At 38.9% G+C, this 19,905-nt stretch overlaps 1 protein-coding gene across 2 annotated transcripts in view; it reads right to left on the reverse strand.

Annotated features, from left to right (window-relative positions):
• Positions 1 to 232, reverse strand: part of SNX16 (sorting nexin 16) — a 32,292-nt gene extending 32,060 nt beyond the window's left edge. Inside the window, exon 1 of one of the 2 annotated variants that reach the window (XM_006168939.3) lies at positions 97 to 232. The gene's annotated coding sequence lies outside the window, so the exon portion shown is untranslated. The remainder of the gene's footprint in view (positions 1 to 96) is intronic. The other variant, XM_006168940.3, reaches the window with a different exon arrangement.
• Between the last annotated feature and the right edge of the window lie 19,673 nt (positions 233 to 19,905).

A 19,905-nucleotide genomic window follows, 5' to 3' on the forward strand; every position in this document is an offset into this window, starting at 1 on the left:
CGGCTGTCCTCCACCCACCGCGGAGCCCCCGCCGCTCCCCCAGGTGCAGGTGTCACCGCCCGAGAGCACATGCCAGCGTCCGCTACCCGTCCCTACCTCAGCCCGCTCCGAGATCCGGATAGAGCGCGCTTCCCGGTGACGGTTACACCGGACTCTCCTTAACCGTAGCGTTTAGCCTCCTGCCACAGCACCCAGAGGTCTCACGTGACCCTCCGCCCCAAAGCGGCAGCTCTAAGCCTCCGCCCGCCTCTGCCAGGCCCGCCGGCCCAGATCCCAACGAAGTCGAAGACAGGGCGGGGCTTGGGACGCCTCCCGGAAGTGACGTCATATCAGGCTCCGCCCCGGAGGCGCCGCCTGAAGTGGACAACAGTGATTCTCTGGTAGCGGGATTAAATCTATTTCTGTGGCAGACATGGATATTCTCACCACTAGCTTTCTAACCTAGGTGAACTTTGGAGAAATGGAGGCTCCATTACCTAATGTGCTCTAGAGGCGATTAGAAGACTACAATTCCCAGGAAGCGCTACGACCAATGGGTTCGGACTCCCGCTTTGCATCATGGGACTTGTAGTCATTACCACTTTGGGCTGGGTAAGAGGATAGAGATTGTTTTCCAGAATTAGCGCTTTAGGGATGACAATTGATTTGAAGAGTATATAGAACACTACACTGCTGTTAATCCGTCCTACATAATTCAGAAGCCCTCGTTGCCAGAGAACCTCTGAATGTTTTTCCTTTTTTCCTTTCTCCCTCTCGTCATTCTTCCTTCCCTCTTTTTCTCCCTCCTTCCTTCTGCCCGTTATTTTCTTTCTGTTCTACCTCAGGAGCAATTTTATCCCAAATAATAGATTATTAGACTAAACCTCTAAAGACCTTGTTAGACTAAACTTCTAAAGACCTACAAGTTTATCGGAAAAGCCATTCTTTGATGGTCAGATACCAAGATTCAGATCAGTTTATAGGCCTGCTCATCATTAGAAGTGTGCAATTTCGTTTAAGATCATTCTACGATTTCTAAGCTTTGCAGCAGTCTCATTACTATAAACGGTTGATAGTGGTAATTTCAAATCAAACATGGGAAGATAATGTAATTTGGGGTACGGTGATGGTTTTGGCTTGAGTGATTTTGTCCTGTAAGTGTGAATGAAACAGAGAACAGAATTCTATATAAACAGTGGGTTAAAATATAGGTAACTTTCAGGATCGACTTGGCAATTTTGGTCTTGAGTTGACAATAATATCCTTGAATACTATTAGTGAATAGGGGTTAAATAGAAAAGCAAAGCAAAACTAACTAAATAAATAAAACAAAAGCCTTGGAATATTTCCTGCAGTCATGGACAGGGCTACACAATGTAGCAAAAGAGACCTGTGATAATGAAAACCCTATTGTTCAATATTTAGGAAGTCAAGAAAGATTAAAATTTCAAGAAATAATAGTGTATAAATCCCACAGTTAAGAGGATAAAGACCTAGAAGAGGTTATTAAAATTGTCTAAGAACTTCTTTCATAGATTATTGAATGGAACATAACAAAATATACATACTCCATGTTTTATTTATATTCTAGAATAGCTTGTGTTCATCAGTATCTAGATTTTACTTTCAAGGAATGACTAAGTATGTTAGTGATCAAGGAAAAATATCTTGTGGTTGATTAAGTAAAAGTTGTCCTATTATTGGGACCAGAAGATGGCATAATGGTTATGTTGCTGAACTCCCATGTAGTTGACTGTGGTTCAAGTCCTGGACCTGGCAACATAAAACTCACACTGGGCACGTGTGTGTGCATGCCCAAGATCCTGAGAAGAGAATGGAGGAAAAGGGACAGTATGGCGTGGCCATCCCCCCTGTGGGGTGATTTCTCAGTTTCCGTTTCTTTCTTTCTGGTGAGCGCTCATGCCCTATAGGAAAAAATCTGTCTGAAAAAAAAAAAGTTATTTCATTATTACAGATCATATCTTATGCTTAGTCCTTATTACTGGAATATTTTATTTCTGGTCTTGAATGCCTCTATAGTGCCCACAATCAGAATGAGTTGTATATAACCTGTGGAATCACAAATATTTTTCTGCCTTTTTTATTATTATGATTGTGTGTGAAATAGATACCCCTAAAATGGAATTTCAAGTCCACCCAAAGTACTTTATGCAATGTACATAGGAGGATAATTTGGAGGAAGTAAAACTCACAGCAGAAAAAAGTGTGTGCAATAGACCTTAACATTTCTCCTTTTCTGAGCCCCTGATGCTGATGTTTAAAATGTATCCTCCTTGGGACAGATGTCTTTAGTCCTGGTTGATTGTTCTCAAGGAGGACCATGACTATAGCGTACAACAGATGCCTTCTTCTTAGGAATTAAAATTTGATAGGGTCGGGGTGGGCACAAGTACAAAATCACAGGAGCTAAAGCCAGACTAAAGTTAATTCTGGTGAGAAGGGCCATGAAGTTTCACGGCTAAAGTGTTTGGAGTTGATCTGGTTCTTCCCCCTTCTCCAGTTTCCCTTAGAATCTATGAAATAACCTATTGTTCTTTCAAAAGATTAGGTTTTTGCTTAAATCTAGCCAGAGATGGTCTTTTTACTTAAAACCAAAAGTGCAACAATGCAGTGAGTTGGAATGAGGCAAACTGAAATTGAGTAACAGATGCTGATAAAATGCTTTCTAGTTTTTCGCAAAAAGAGTCCTGACTCTTGAAAAGTCTGTCAGTGACTAAAAATCCAAAATATTAAAACAAAGCATGATGGGGGCTGTCAGGTGGCATGGTGGTTAACACTACAAGTGTTCTATTCTTAGAGAAATGGTAGATGAGCAAACTTGTGACAAGGCAACATGATAGCTGCCCTTATCTCAATAAACCTGTGAGCTATGCAATTTCCTGAATTCACAGAAAGATTGACAAGATATTTGTTGTGCACAGAGATGATACTTTCAATACCACAACATCGATTAGTGATTTTCCATTCAACACATTGCGTACTGAAACTTTCAAAAATGTGTGTGGAAATCCAACTGAAATCTTAATGAAGAAGTCAAATTCTTCCTCAAAATCAGTCATAATTTTAGAACTGAAAGGAAACCTAATGATCCCAGGGATAATCCTCCATTTTATAGTGAGGGATAGAGTAAAACATAAATGATCTGCCTGAATTAACCGAACCCATTTCTCCTTGACTCCCAGACTAGTAAACTTCTCACCACACAGTAAGACATGTTTTCCTAAGTATTTCTACCATCTATTGTGTGTCTCTTTCAGCCCTCAGGCATGGCTAGCTTCTGACATGTTCTTAATTAACATTTGCTACCTGTGAAGCCTTTAAGGAGTTTATACAGGAGGAAGGTCTGCACTGGGGCTTTAAGGATTAGTAGAATTAGACAAATAAAGGAACAAGTCAGAGTATACCAGGCAATGTAGAAGTCTTCAGAGAAGACACAGCAGAGTGTAGTGAGACAGTACGGAGATCGATCTGATTGTACCGAAGAGAGTATGTTAGAATATAGGTGGAAATGGGCATGGAGGTTAAGACAATTGTATCCCACATGATCAACTGTGCAGTTGACATCTGGATCTGGCACCTTGAAAATCACGCTTGGAGCATGTGCATGTGTGCCCAAAATCTCAAGAGGAGACTGGAAGAGAAGGGATTGCAGCATGGTCATTCCCCCTGGGAGGAAACTTCTCATTTTATCTCCCTCTCTCTCTTACTCTCTGGCAAGCACACTATAGCAAAACAAACAAACAAAAAAACCAAAGAACAAAAAAAAAAAAAAAAAAAGAAAAAGAAAAAAGGAGAAGAAAAGAAAAGGATATAGGTGGAAATGGAGATGAACTCCTGCTTATCCTTCAAATTTGCCTCAAATATAATCTCAGCATTAATACCTTCCTGTTTCCCACAGATGGAATTAAGTAAACTCTTCTATAATCCCACTGGATCTGGTAAATGAACGGAGGCAACCTTACTACACATTAGTACTTATCTATGTGTGCAGCCCAAGAGCCAGGATCATGTTGTAGACATCTGTGTGCCAACAGCACCTTGTTTGTTACCAGAATGAATTATAGTCTCCACAATTACTATTTCTTACACCTGACCCACTTTACTAATTCATATTTCCTGTAGTAGACATTTGCATTTCAACTCCTAGTTTAGAGAATGAAATTCAAATTCTTTGAGCAGGCCTATACGCCCCTTCGTGAACTGATTTTATTTGCTTCAGAATAATTATTTGGTTAATCAGTTAACCAGCTATTTATTGAGGATCTACCATGTACAATGAAACTCAAGGTCCAGCCTTACCAATTACTCCCCACTCTGAGCTTTTTATTTCTTCTCTTTATAGCATCGTTGTTGCTTTTGCCTGTCATTTTCCCGTTTTCCTCATCCCATTCTCAAAGCTCAGCTCTAGGTCATCTCCAAAAGCTTGCTCTAATTCCTCTCCACCATCCCCTCACAGGGACTGCTATGACCTCACTCCTATTGGATAGCTCTGCATGCCTGTCTCTTTGACTAGAATATGAGCTCTAGGGGATGAGACAATGTCTCTTTCTCCTAAATTGTCTAGCAGAACCTCTAGCACACAGTAGGGCTAAACTGAATGAATAAACGAATGAAAAGGGGTGAGTAAAGTTTTCTTATTGGATTAGCTTGGTGTTTTTTATTTATTTATTTTTTAAATTTTGCAAGAAGGTGCATGCACTTGCTAGAGATAGAGAGGGACAGAGAGGGAACATGAGAAAGCACTCCCCATGGGGGATAGTCATGCTACAATTATTTCACCATGTCTCCTTTCAGGATTTTTGGTACACATCTACACATGCCCAGCAAGTCTATCAAGGTGCCAGTCTGGGACCCAACCACAAAGTTGACCATGTGGGATCCAGTCACTTTAACCACCATTCCACGGGTTGACCTAGCTGATTGTTTAACATAATAAAAGACACATATACATTCTTTCTGAAATTTTGTTTTAAGGGTATATTAAAGGAAGCTCACTCTATAAAGCAAATAAAAATGAAGCAGCTCTGGTTAAAGAGAAGGAATTCCTTTAATTATTCAAAGTAATTTGAAAACCATTAGACTAGAGAGTTGATTTCTAAGTTCCACTTTTTTTGTGTGTGTGAATAGAGGATTTTGCCTTGGACGTGTGCAAAAAGGAGAGAGAGTGAGAAGAGAAAATGAGTAATCACCTCCTAGGGGGGAATGACCATGCCACAATCCCTTCTCCTCTATTCTCCTCCTGGGATCTTAGGCACGCATACATGTGCCTGGAGTGTTTCAAGCTACTGGGTTTCGGACTTGAACTGGGGTCAGCCATGTGAGTCCAGTGATGTAACCACTACGCCATCTACTGGTACACTAAATTCCACTTTGGATCAAGCACTTTACAAGCTTGAAATCTGCAGTGGGTAACAAAACACATACCATAGCCTGATTAGCGATGCTAAGATTCATAAAAGGCATGATGCAGAGCACAAATAAATGAAAACAGAAAAAGAGCTAAATAGACCAATCAGACATTATTGTACATTTAAATATGTCTTAAGTAAGTAGTACTTAACCTGGTATATGTATGAAGAATGAGATCTATTCTCTGAGTTCTCTAGTTTTACTGGGAAATAGTTTGTTAGACATACTTCAAAAAAAAAAAAAAAAAAAAGTTCCAGGTGGAAAACAGAACTGTGAAAGGGAAGCAAGCTTCCTATATGTCAGACTAGGATTCTTACTCATCTTCTAGGGAAGCTTGATACAACTTGATATTTTCAGGGAGGACTGAAACATCTGGATTACCACTGAGTCTTCAGTTTAGGTTAATTTTGACTTTATCTATCTGTAATATAGATAATAGTTCTTCCTTATGGGGTTATTATGAAAAATAAAAATTATATGCTTGTTTTGTACTTAGGTTAGTAACGGGTGAAAGTAACAACAGTTATTGTCATTAGCTCCTGAGTCAACTAGGCAGCTTAACTACGCTAAAAAGACATAAACAATGTTAACCTTGTGATCAGCAGATGGCATAATGGTTACGTTGCTAGACTCTCACATAGTTGACTGCAGTTCGAGTCCTAGACTGGCGACTTAAAACTCATGGTGGGTGCATGTGTGTGCATGCCCAAGATCCTGAGAGGAGAATGGAGGAGAAGGGATTGCAGCATGGCCATTCCTCCTGGGTGGGTGATTTCTTGCCTTCTCTCTCTCTTTCTCTGTTTCTTCAGTGAGAACACATGCCACATAGCAAAAATCTCTCTTAAAAATATTAATCTTAATGAATATAGGTATTTGTTGGATGTATGAATAACATAAACTGAGCAGAGACCTGCACTCTGACTTAATGTGCTTTAATAAATTGTTTTGACCCATGTTTATCTTTCTCTTTTCTTTAAATTGCACCACCTGCTGATCCCTCCAACAGGATCTTGATGCCAGGATCCACCCCCAGCTTCTGCCAGCCCTGGACCGTGGATACATGCATTCCAGAATACCAGACCTGGAACCTTGCCATATCGGTGAGCCTCACAGAGCTTTGTCTTTTACTGTTCAGCTGCTGTCTGGCTCATGATTGTTTAAGTCTGAGGTATACTTCATGATGATCTGATATTTGTATGTATTGTGAAATGATCACAAATAACACATTGCATTAATTAATTTAGTTCTCACAAAAATCCTACAGGAAAGTATCTATTATTACACTAGAGAGTTTACAGATTGAGTTCCTGAGAGGTTGATAAGCTTGCCCTTTTAAAAAAAAAAGTTCCAGGTGGAAAACAGAACTGTGAAAGGGAAGCAAGCTTCCTATATGTCAGACTAGGATTCTTACTCATCTTCTAGGGAAGCTTGATACAACTTGATATTTTCAGGGAGGACTGAAACATCTGGATTACCACTGAGTCTTCAGTTTAGGTTAATTTTGACTTTATCTATCTGTAATATAGATAATAGTTCTTCCTTATGGGGTTATTATGAAAAATAAAAATTATATGCTTGTTTTGTACTTAGGTTAGTAACGGGTGAAAGTAACAACAGTTATTGTCATTAGCTCCTGAGTCAACTAGGCAGCTTAACTACGCTAAAAAGACATAAACAATGTTAACCTTGTGATCAGCAGATGGCATAATGGTTACGTTGCTAGACTCTCACATAGTTGACTGCAGTTCGAGTCCTAGACTGGCGACTTAAAACTCATGGTGGGTGCATGTGTGTGCATGCCCAAGATCCTGAGAGGAGAATGGAGGAGAAGGGATTGCAGCATGGCCATTCCTCCTGGGTGGGTGATTTCTTGCCTTCTCTCTCTCTTTCTCTGTTTCTTCAGTGAGAACACATGCCACATAGCAAAAATCTCTCTTAAAAATATTAATCTTAATGAATATAGGTATTTGTTGGATGTATGAATAACATAAACTGAGCAGAGACCTGCACTCTGACTTAATGTGCTTTAATAAATTGTTTTGACCCATGTTTATCTTTCTCTTTTCTTTAAATTGCACCACCTGCTGATCCCTCCAACAGGATCTTGATGCCAGGATCCACCCCCAGCTTCTGCCAGCCCTGGACCGTGGATACATGCATTCCAGAATACCAGACCTGGAACCTTGCCATATCGGTGAGCCTCACAGAGCTTTGTCTTTTACTGTTCAGCTGCTGTCTGGCTCATGATTGTTTAAGTCTGAGGTATACTTCATGATGATCTGATATTTGTATGTATTGTGAAATGATCACAAATAACACATTGCATTAATTAATTTAGTTCTCACAAAAATCCTACAGGAAAGTATCTATTATTACACTAGAGAGTTTACAGATTGAGTTCCTGAGAGGTTGATAAGCTTGCCCTTTTTATATGAGAAAGTCATCCGGAGAGGTTTTCTCAGTTCTTTCTGTCTCAAAAACCCAGGCTCAGATTCTCACTCCACCATGCATTTACAGTCACGAGGGCCTTTATCGCCAAAGAGTTATGCTTGGAAACTAGCTCTCTGGACTTAGTTCCAAGAACTCCTGGGTTTCTCATCCCACTTAAGACACATGGTGTCTTGTCCAGATGCTTTTATCTCTGCTCTTTCTCTTTGACCATTAACACATTCTGGGATAAATTCATGCTTTCTTGCTTCATCTCCTAAATAGATTTATCTTTATAAAGTGATATTCTGTGCTTGTCCTATCTCCAGCTTCTCTACTGTTACTCAGACTTACTTTTCTAAAAATATTTTATTTTAATTTCTCTTATACATTCAATTGCTATACATCACTTAGCTTGTAAAGTGAATTCTCCCCACATGAATACACTTCACATCAGTCCAGTTGAGGATATCCACGTTATCATCAACACATAATCATCCATTTCTGTGTCCCGTAAATGTCTTGCCTCTCTATTTTTCTTTTTAATATCTTTCCTCACACTCTCCTTCTCCAACCCTCTCCCCATACCGTATCCAATGTCCAGTGCCATTTTCCATGCTTCTATCTCTCTTCGATATTGGTTTTGATGTCTCATTTCTTTCATTTTCCTTGTTGAAAGACTGGATGAACCTGAAAGGTTTGGAAGGAGTGTCACGAAGGGAGGGTGAGGGGTGTAGCTGGGAAGAGGAGTATCCTAGGCAGAGAGTCGTGAAGGATATTACATGGAGATTGCTTAAAAGTGAGAGACAATGTTTGAATTGAAATAAGCTTGTAGACATAAATTTTGAATTGTTATATGGTTGTTTCAAATGGCTTCAGCTCCGTGAGGAGCCATGTCTTAGTAGTCATTCGACAAATATTTGTTCAGTGCCTACCGTATGCACTAGTTACTGTTCTAAGTCAACAGGAACTTACTGGTAACATGATATGTAAAGTTACTGCTTTCATGGAGTTCATCTGCTAGTGAATATTTATGTAGAAGAGTCATTAAATATAAGACATAAGTTTTAAGAACTGACTAGATTTATATATATGTATATATTTTTTTTTTTTTGAGAGGTTTTCGCTATAGGGCGCGCGCGCTCGCCAGACAGACAGAGAGACAGAAAGCGAGAAATCACCCCCCAGGGGCGATGGTCACGCCGCAATCCCTTCTCCTCCATTCTCCTCTCGGGATCTTGGGCACGCACGCACATGCGCCCGGCGTGAGTTTTAAGCCACCGGGTCCTGGACGTGGACCACGGTCGACTACGTGGGAGTCCAGCGACATAGCCATTATGCTAACTGCTGGTTCCCTAGATTTATATTTTTTGAAAACAGTTAAATAGGGTAATAAAGTAAGAGTGACTGAGACAGAAGTGAAGCAATTGGGACATTAAATCTGGTGTCTCTGATAATAGGTCTTCATTGCTGAAATTTTAATATTTACAAGATATAAACTTGCGAAAATAAGGTAGCCAAACTTTCCAGGAAAGCTGCTTCACATATTACGTGGAAGGAAAAGGAAGTAGTTACCAAAAAGTGCTCCTTTTCCCTTTTTTAAAGAGTTCTGATGCCAGGAAATAAGATACCAGCTGTTTCTCTAATCATATACGTGATCCGTATCTCCTGGAGATGTTGAATTTTAAACACTAACACCAGATTCTTGCTCATTTCAAACCCTGACTCCATTGCTAAGAGATTCTAGTCTCTTATAAATGTCTCCTTTTCTAAGTATTCTTGGATTCCCCAGGGGCATATTCATTTGCTCCTGAGACTCTGTTCTGGTTCTTTCTCCCTGTTGTTGTTGTCCCTGCCTGTGCCACTGGCTGAGCCAGTGTTTGGCTTGACAGGTCTGCACTAGCCTTTGCCTCGCAGAGATTAGACATGAAGTGTCTCTCAAGTTAAACTCTGACCCCACGATGTCAGCTGGAGATCTTCCAGTAATGCTACCTGCCTCTACTGAACCTGAGACCCACAGTACAGCAGTCTTCTGCTGCCAATTGAAATGGAGAAAGCTGCTTTTGCTTTCACTTAGCCCTGAAGTGTTAAGAGTTTGTGAATCAGTCCTTTCAGTTTTGTGCGCAGTCCTCTTCCTCAGGGAATGCCATACCCTGTTGGCGGCCGTGTTGGCAGAAGCTTCTGTAACAACTCTGTAATAGACCTGATTGCCTGCTAGCTCTCTGGATATCTTCCTGTGTCTAAGGAATTCCTACCCTGTGAATCTTGGTAAGAGGTCAGAAACCAGTTTAAATTCCTACCCTGTGAATCTTGGTAAGAGGTCAGAAACCAGTTTCCACGATAACATTCTAAATGTCCGTGTTCTTGCTGCCCAAGTACTCCTTGCAGCTGACGTGTAGGCACATGTCTTGGGCACTGCAAAGCAGCGAGACCACTTACCATCCTGCCATGTCGGTGCCTGAAGGACAGGGTCAGATGCTCACTGGTAATGGCATCATCCTAAAACTAGTTTTGTGGTTTGACTTCAAGCTTTTCTCCTGGCTGCATTGTCCCTGAGACTTCTAGAATCTCGTGAGTTAGTCAATGTCTTTTCTTAACCATCTTCATTCTTAACTTGGACAGAGCTACTTTTGGCTGTTGGCCACTAGGCATGTGCAGGAAAGAGCCAAGAGAAAGGCCGAGAGAAGAGAAGGGCTTATTTCTTGTGCATGGGAGTGGGGAGTGGGAAATGGAAATGCATAATAACTCTCCTACTCAATGTCCCTTTTTAAAAATTTCAATCATCTCTGAGATAAATCCAAAATCTTTAGCCTGTCAGCTGGCACCCAAGAACTTTTATAATCTGTGCCCTGCCTACCACTCAACCTCATCATTTCTAATTTTCTTTTTCTGGATGAATCATCTGTCATAACGGAGAAATGCCTATTTTCCTTCGTCCTTGTTGTTTCTTCTCTCTCCACTGAAAAACTTTATTCATAAAGCTCACATGTGGTTTTTCATAAGTTTTCCAAGCTTACTTGGCATTTCCTTTTCTATGTTTCTATTTGTCCTTTGTATAGATTTTGGCCTTTATAGCACTACATAGAAATTCTGTCTATGTTTATCTTTCTATTCAGTTAGCCAGCCCACAATTCTTGAGGACCTGGTATATTGTGAAGAATAAATCCAGGTGCTAGCCATATAAAAATAAATTCAGTATACTTACTGACTTTAGTCAGAAGTTAAGTAGAAATAAGCATTTAAATCGATAAATGTGAACATATTCTAGGTGCCTAGATGGATCTCTCAACAGGGTGCCTGACCCGCATACACAGAAGATAGGCAATTTTACATAGTTAGGGATTACATGTCAGCTTCTGTGCTAGTTACTACACATGCATAGTCTTATTTATTCCTTTTCACCCAAAACTCCCCCCCCCCCAAAACAAAGAACAAACCTAGATATGTGTTAAACACTTGAGAAAGCTACAGTCTGAATGAGAGAATCTTATTTATTCCTTTTCACCCAAAACTTCTTCCCAAAAAACAAAGAACAAACCTAGATATGTGTTGAACACTTGAGAAAGCTACAGTCTGAATGAGAGATACAGTAGTGACCATGACAGAATTACTTGTCATCCTCATGGCATTCTCAGCGTGGTTGGGAGGAGACTGACCAAGCCAGCACTAACCACACAGCACTGCAAACACAAAACCTGGGTAAATAGCAGATGCTCAGAAGACAGAGATGTGTCAGTCCAAGTTTCCCAATAGGTAGGCAGTGAAAATTTCCTGGGGGAAATCAGACCTAACTATAGACCTGAAGGATGAGTAGAGTGAGGCAGATGAAGGAGGTGAAGACGGGGCAGCCAGGACACTATTTTCCAAGGTCTGGGGTGAAAAATAGCACATTAGAATAAATTGCGTTAGGCACAAAACATTAGGAATATATGAATATTTGCCATTTTCTATATATCCTTGACTTTAAGGTGGAGGTGTTAATATTGCTTGAATGTCTAGGTGCAAGAAGGGAAAGCTCAGGGAGATGTTTGGCAGTAAACAGAGAGGACTGGGACCCTGGATGGTTTAGATACAATGTCCATCTTTTTCCCTATACTAGGCTGTATTACTGTAGCTGAGTATATTCTAGTATAGTTTCCCTATACTAGGCTGTATTATTTGAAGAAAGAAATCGAATCTTCTTAATTTTGCTTTTCTGGTTATCCACCAATGCTTAACTAATCATGACCAAACTTAATGTCTTAAAACAATAACAACATGTGTTTTGAACATGCAATTGGAATGTGAGCAGTGATTGGCAGACATAGCTCAGTCCTGCTCTAGGGCAGGACTGACGGTGGGGACTGGGATCACCTGTGGGCTCATTTGCACTCGCGGCCGCTAGTTGATGTTCTTGCCCAAAACCTTTTTCTGAGAGCTTCTGAGCAGAGCACCTCCATGTGGCTTTTCCTTAGGTCCTGTCCCTTGCACAACAGGGGGACATCCTGAGAAAGAGAAAAAGAGAAGACAGAGAAGACCAAGTTGAAGTTGTGCCACTTTCATAACTAGCCTTGGAAGCATTCTGTTCATTAGGAATGCCTCACTAAGGCCAGCTCATGTCTAAAGAAAAGGGAACTAGATTCTTGATGGGAGGAGTGTCAAGAAATTTACCAACATGATTCAAATCTATTACAGTGCCTACTAGTAATAGCTAATACTTAGAAAGCACTTAAATATAGCAGGCATTCATTTATAAACTTGACTGATACTGACAGTCCTTATGGCAACCTCATATTATTATACCCATTTCACATATGAAGGAATCTAGTACAATAAGTTAAGTATTTTACCACCATTGTGACCACCATTGGAGGCCAGGTAACGGGCTCTGGGGTATATTTGCATAACTACTATGCTGTGTTGCCTATTGTAGTGTCTGGCCTGTAGGCTACAGCAATATGCATTTTTAGAATGAATGTATGTTTTGTATTTTGGATTTCTCTCAATGCTAGTAAAGCCATTCCTTAAGGGAGTGACTTCAGAAGCTACACTGCATGAGACATTGTGGGAGATACGATCCTTTACAAATGAAGGAGGAACAATCATGGATTTCCAAGTATTTCCACCTATTAGGGTGCCTTCTCTTTACAATCTGCCTTAGGAACCATATTCTGCTATAGTTTTCAGATTCTAAATATCTTCCAAATAAATTCATGATGATAACAGTCTCTACCACCCCTTCTTTATTGAAAAGGGATCTATCTATCTGTCTATCCTGGATTTTTTACTCTCTCCCAAATAAAATTTTATTTAAATAACATCCATTTAAAAATAACATTTGAGAGACAATAGATTCTCTATGAAAAAGAAATTTTTTTAGAGCTGCTTTTTTGATACAGCTAATGTGGCGTCTAGGAAGAGCCACCTTGTGGCCAAATTTAGTATTTTATATTTATATATTTTTAATGAAAAAATTACAAGCAGCTCTGAAAGACTTCTACTAGATAGCAAAATAAAAGGTAATGATGATGCATGCCAGTCAATATTATAGTTTCTGAGACACATAGCATTGATTTTAGCATTGGACAATATTATTCAAAAGTGTTTATTAGGAATTTAAAAAGCTTAAAGTATGCAAAAGATATATCCACTAGTGCCTTTGTATTAAAATCCTCATTTTTTTTGAGCGATTTTTGTTGTAGGGAATGTACACTCACCAGAGACACAGAGACAGAGAGAGAGAAAGTGAGAAATCACCTCCCAGGAGGGATGGCCATGCCAGAATCCCTTCACTTCCATTCTCCTCTCAGAGTTTTGGGCATGCATGCACACTTGCCCAGCATGAGTTTCAAGCCTCCAGACAAGGGATTCAAACTTAGGTAGGCCATGTGGGAGTCCAGCGATCTAACTGCTATACCATCTGCTGGCCCCTTACAATGCTCATTTTAAGATTCTAATTGTCTCCCAGGAATCTGATTCTTCACTAATTTAGACCTTAAAAATGAAAACTTAAAAAGTGTACTTAGATTTTTTCTTGATATTTAATTTTAGATAGCTGAATAGAGAGAGAAAGTGAGAAATCACCTCCCAGGAGGGATGGCCATGCCAGAATCCCTTCACTTCCATTCTCCTCTCAGAGTTTTGGGCATGCATGCACACTTGCCCAGCATGAGTTTCAAGCCTCCAGACAAGGGATTCAAACTTAGGTAGGCCATGTGGGAGTCCAGCGATCTAACTGCTATACCATCTGCTGGCCCCTTACAATGCTCATTTTAAGATTCTAATTGTCTCCCAGGAATCTGATTCTTCACTAATTTAGACCTTAAAAATGAAAACTTAAAAAGTGTACTTAGATTTTTTCTTGATATTTAATTTTAGATAGCTGAATTATATATTTACATAATCTCAGTTGTAATCATGTATCAATAATCAAGAATATTAAATTTCCCTTTTGGTTTAATTTTTATGCTGAAATCTTTTTTTTTTTTTTTTTTTTAGAATTTTCTTTCTTACACTTGGGCAAGTCTCTGAACTCCTTTAAGTTAATTCCCAGATTTCTAAATCTTTATAAAACTTTCCTCATTTAATATGGTAGTAAGTTTACAACCTTAATGAGTGCTTATGATGTGCACTCAGATATGAGTAACCCTCTCTCTTTCCCCTTTTCCATTGGCACTTACAAAAAATCACTGGAAGCCCACAGGTTAATTCAGCACCCTACTATTTACCTTCCCTTCACCTGCATGTTCTCATTTTCTTCATTCCTGGCTTCCAAATTTTATCTGACATTAGTGCCTGTCTGGTAGGGTCAGGACAGGTGGTGATGGTGTAGGTTTTAGCAAGGCAATACTGCGGAGCGATCTGGAATCTAAATATCTGTCAGGAGGACAAGGAGCAGGTGAGTTGGGATAAAAAGAAGGGAAAGGGAAAAGCATGGCCTTGCTGTTACTCTTCACTGACAAAACCCTCTCCCACTAGTTCCTTCTGCCAATCTTAATTTCTCCTTCTCACACCTCCTTGTTCATCCAATCTCTAGTCTACATTACTATCCTTCTGCCAGCTTTCCATTTATAGATCACTGGTTCCCCAACTTTAGATGAACTTTGAATTCTTCATTATTGAGAGAACTGTAAAGAACTCCTGTTTATGTGAGTTATACGGTCATGAACTGGAGCTGATTTGCACTTGTTTATGAGAACCTTTGTTAAAATTTCAAGAACTTTGTTAGATGTTTTTTAACAAGCTCACAAATTAAATTCTGTAAGATTAAAATGAAATAAATTTAATTAATACAAATATAATAAATACTGAAAGTTTATTATGTCCTAATTATGTTATCTTTGTCTATTCTGTGGCTATCATTTGGATTCACTTTATTCATAGAGTGAAAATGTCATATAATGGCGTGCTCTTGAACAGGTCTGAGAAACAACATGTGGAAACTTGAAATGGGTCATGGTGCTGCTGTTTACAACGGCCATGCACTACAAGTCCGTGCCTGAGTTACTGCTTTGTTGATTGGCTGGACTTAGTAAAGTGTTAGAAAAATGCAAATGACACAGATTAAACTTAAAAGCATTTTGTGTCTAGTAATATAGTTGAAAAATTCAGTTTAATGAATATAATTTGTTCAAGACTAAGAAATAATCTAAAAGCAGGGACCAGCAGGTGGTGTGGTGGTTAAGGTGCTGGACTCTCTCACATGGCAGACCAGGGTTCAAGTCGTGGTGGTTTGCCTTCTCACTTCTCCTCTCTCTCTTTCTTTTTGTGTGTGTCTCTCTAGCAAATAAAACATTAATGAATGAATAAATAAAATAAAATAAATCTTAAAAAAGCAATAGTCTAAAAGCAGATCACATATCAGATTTAATGATAATAAGTATGTTGAAGAAAGAGTGGTTTGAGATGCAATTCTATTGTTACAACATGAATGCATTGCAAAAACACATTGTTTAGAGATATGAGAGTTAGACAAAAATCAATCAAAATTTTATGAGAATTTAATTAGCTATATGGAATTTACAACATGGAGTATACATATTTTATAATAATTTGTAAATTGTGTGCTATTGGTTCTTTACATGGATAACATTTGTAATCAACTCATATGTGTGTATATATACACTCCCCCTCATGAGCAGGTCTTTATACATTGATCAGCATACTACTTTTATTCCTATTAACCATATTAGAACCTAAAACTGAGAAACTTTAAAAAATATTTATTAATATATTAAAAATAAACTAATATTTTTGGAAAAATTTTATTAAAATAATGAGAAGAGGGGATTGTTTTATTTTTTTCCAAATCTTACTAGTATTTGGCTTCTAGAAGACAGCTGGGTTCTTCTCCATGCGTCTGCATTCAGTTTGTGTTATAAACACACAACACAGTTTATTGAGTACCTCCAACTTAATGCAAATACATAATTAGAAAAAGTAGGATTATATTGATACCTTTAGATAATTTTGTATATGCTTCATTGATGCTACTGCAGTGATCAAGTGGTAGTTCCTTCAGTCAGTTGTGATGTGGAATCTGAACGTAAATTCATGAAATTTCCTTTCCTTTACCTTTAAATCCTTTCATCCACATTGATCTTACATCCTCCCATCTTTATGTGAGTTATTTGCACCATTTAGAATTCCATTTTGATTGAAGCATAGTGTAGTTGAGTGTATTTTTTATGTAGCATTTTTAGTAGTTGATTTGGGTATCACATTATTTATACCTAGCTTCTCAGAGTCTATGGTGATGTCACTTTTTCAGTTTAGTGCCTTATCTTTTACATATCTTTACCCTCCCCTGTTTATAATTATTCTACATGTAAGCCATCTCTGTGTTTTTACTTTTCTTCAATTATCTAATATAATTTATAAAACTTAACAGGAGAAAGAAGTATATTCTCAAGCAGCAGGAGCTGACGGTTGACCGGGCTGTCGCTCATCCATATCACTCAAGGGGAATGTGGTCCTGACAAGCAATGTGACTCCCTTAGTCAGCAGTGGTAGAATTTAGGAAAAGCTTGCTTTTTTATTTCCACTAAATCTGTTTTCAAGAGACTCACACTTTAATTGCCTTGTTTAGCGAATGTTTATTAGGTTCCCGTGCATGGCAATCTGTGCACTGTGATCCATGATTACTTAACATTGTTCACTGACTAAGAATAAGAAAACAGTGATACACTTGAAACACTGTTTTGGTTGATATGTGTACCAATCATGAAGACAGTGATAAGGGAAGATAATGTAAATAACTAGAGAAGGTTATCCATCAAATCGAAGAAGTGCTAATACATACTATTGTATTTAAATAAAATTTTCTTTTTAATTGCCAGAGGATGCTTGTGATCCTGGGACTGGAGGGCAGGGGGACAAACACCCCCTAATGGCATGTATTCACACTGCAATCCCTTCTCTTATATTTCTCTATCCTGTCAGGATTTGGGGTTTACACGTATATTCATCTGGCATATTTTTCAAGCTGCCAAGGCTGGATTTTAAACCATTGTTAGCCATGTGGATTCTGGCTTCCTTAACCCTAGGCTATGGGTCTAGCCCAATGTACACACATTTTTACAAGAAATATGCAAGAAAATATTAAATATTTTGTTTTGTTTTGTTAGAAGAAAGACTACTTTAAGCATAAAAAGACCAGCAGATGGTATAAGGTTACATTGCTGGACTCCCACATAGTTGACTCTGGTTCAAGTCTTGGACCTGGTGACTTATAACTCACACAGGGTGCATGTGAGTGCATGCCCAAAATCCTGAGAGGAGATCTCTCCAGCAAGTGCATGTGTTCTTTAGCAAAAATCTCTCAAAAAATTTTAAAAAAATAAATAAAAAGGTATTTAATTTATATGTTCTTGTACATCAGATTGTAAATAAATCTTTAATAGTTAAGACCTTATAGAATATATTATTGAGTTATTAGTACCTACACAGCTTCTGATAGGTAAAATATCTGTTCAATGAATGAATAAATGATTGGATGGAAAAGTAAAATATTTAAGACAATTTTCTTTATATCAACCACGATCATTTCTGAGAACACAGTGTCATTTCAAATGGTGAATGTCTGCGTATGTGTGTGTGTGTGTGTGTGTGTGATGAATGTCTGCGTGTGTGTGTGTGTGTGTGTGTGTGTGTGTGTGTGTGGTTAAAGAACTGCATACTACCATAAGTAACAACAGAAAAAAATGAGAAAGAAAGCTTATCACAAACAAGTTTTAGTGGTGTATCCACTCAGCTATTCGACCCAGTCCCTTCAACTCTGTTAATTCCTACCTTTAGATTAAGGTTTATTAAAATGTATAAAACTCGATAAAAACTCCTCATAGACTGAAGGCTAGTTTGGTTCTGAATCATCTTCAGAGGTGCAGTTTCAGAGTAGGGTTGACTTTTCTACCAGAAAGGCAAGTAGAGAAGGCAAAATAATGAGAGATGTAGCAGAGAACCTAGCCTGAGAGTGAATCACATGGTAATATGAGAGGACTTCAATGGTTTATGGAAAAATGGAATGAAAGTATGAGTTTATTTTTATGTCCCCCACTTTGAAATCCAGTAATAGTTTTTCCATAATGTGTATTTTCCCCCGAACTTTTCAAAGACCCACTCATAATAATTTCTATACATTTAGTATCTGCAGTGTGCATGACACCTTACTCATGCTTCATGTTATCCTATTTAATCTTCAAAACAACTTTCCAAATACTGTTCTTATGCTATTTTAACAGATGAGGAATTTGAGTGTTGCTATGTCTTTTTTACAGATGACACCAATTACGTCCTATTTATTACACTTACGGTTTTCATGGGTCACATACAGGGATGCATTATCTCTACTCCACAGTATCTTAGGCCTTGGTTGGAAGCCTTGAAGGCTGCTCTGCAGTCATCTGAAAGGGCATCCAGCATTTACCGACTGGTGCTACTGAGCAGATGCCGACAGCCTCTAACACTTTCTAGGACCATAGTGGATGGATACAAAGGCGAGTGTTAAGAGTGGAGAGAGAAAGAGAAGGGAGAAGGCAAAGTGGGGGAGTGGCAGAGAGACATTTTGTAGGATTAGTCTCGAAAATCAGGGAAGCACTAAATGCTGCTACATTCTGTTCACTGGAGGACTGTAAGGAATGCCAATCTCTAGAAGAGGAGAAATTGATTTCTTCTTTTGATGGGGGAGTGCCAAGATTTTGAGAAGAAATTTTGAGGTGGCCACTTGTACAAATAGGGTTTAGCACACAGAGACTCAGAGAGGCTGACTAAGTTTCCCAGTCAAACAATGAGTAAGTGGAGCAGCCCTGGCCGGAAATCAGATCTGCTTGTATCTGACTTTGTGTGCTTGTCATTTGATCGCATCGCACAGCAGGATGTTGTAGATAAGACAGTAAAAGAGCTATTGTGGAAATAAGCAAGGACAATTCTATGCACAAATTAAATTCAATCTTGGTCAAATTTGATTCATCTTTCTTCCCTGACGAAATCCTTTATGAAAACCTAGTTCATAATAGGCCCTCAATGAATGCTTGACAAGGCATAATGGCTATGTCTCTGGACTCAATTTGATTGATCTTTCTTCCCTGACAAAACCCTTTAATGAAAACCTAGTTCATAATAGGCCCTCAATGAATGCTTGACAAGGCATAATGGCTATGTCTCTGGACTCCCATGTAGTCCACTGTGGTTCAAGTCCTGGACCTGGTGCATTAAACTCACATCAGACATGTGTGCGTGTGTGCCCAAGATCCTGAGAGAAGAATGGAGGAGAAGGGATTGCAGCGTGGTCATCTTCCCTGGGAGGTGATTTCTCACTTTCTGTCTCTTGTCTCTCTCTGTCTTTCTGGCGAGTGCTTGCGCCCTATAGCAAAAATCTCTCTCTCCAAAAAAATGCTAGACAAATGAGTACATATGAGTTCACACTAGCATAAAGTATTGGGATAGTAAACAGTATTGCTGTTGAACTGCTCTGGGTATCCAAGATTATGGTTATTGTGAAAAGCAGATTAGGCGATTAGAGCAAAAGAGCTTTAAAATGGTAAACATCAAATGTCATGTACCTTGTGATTAATGTGGTAGTGGTGGATGCAG

Source organism: Tupaia chinensis, unplaced genomic scaffold, assembly GCF_000334495.1.
Source record: "Tupaia chinensis unplaced genomic scaffold, TupChi_1.0 Scaffold146445_1, whole genome shotgun sequence".
Taxonomy (NCBI): Eukaryota; Metazoa; Chordata; class Mammalia; order Scandentia; family Tupaiidae; genus Tupaia; species Tupaia belangeri.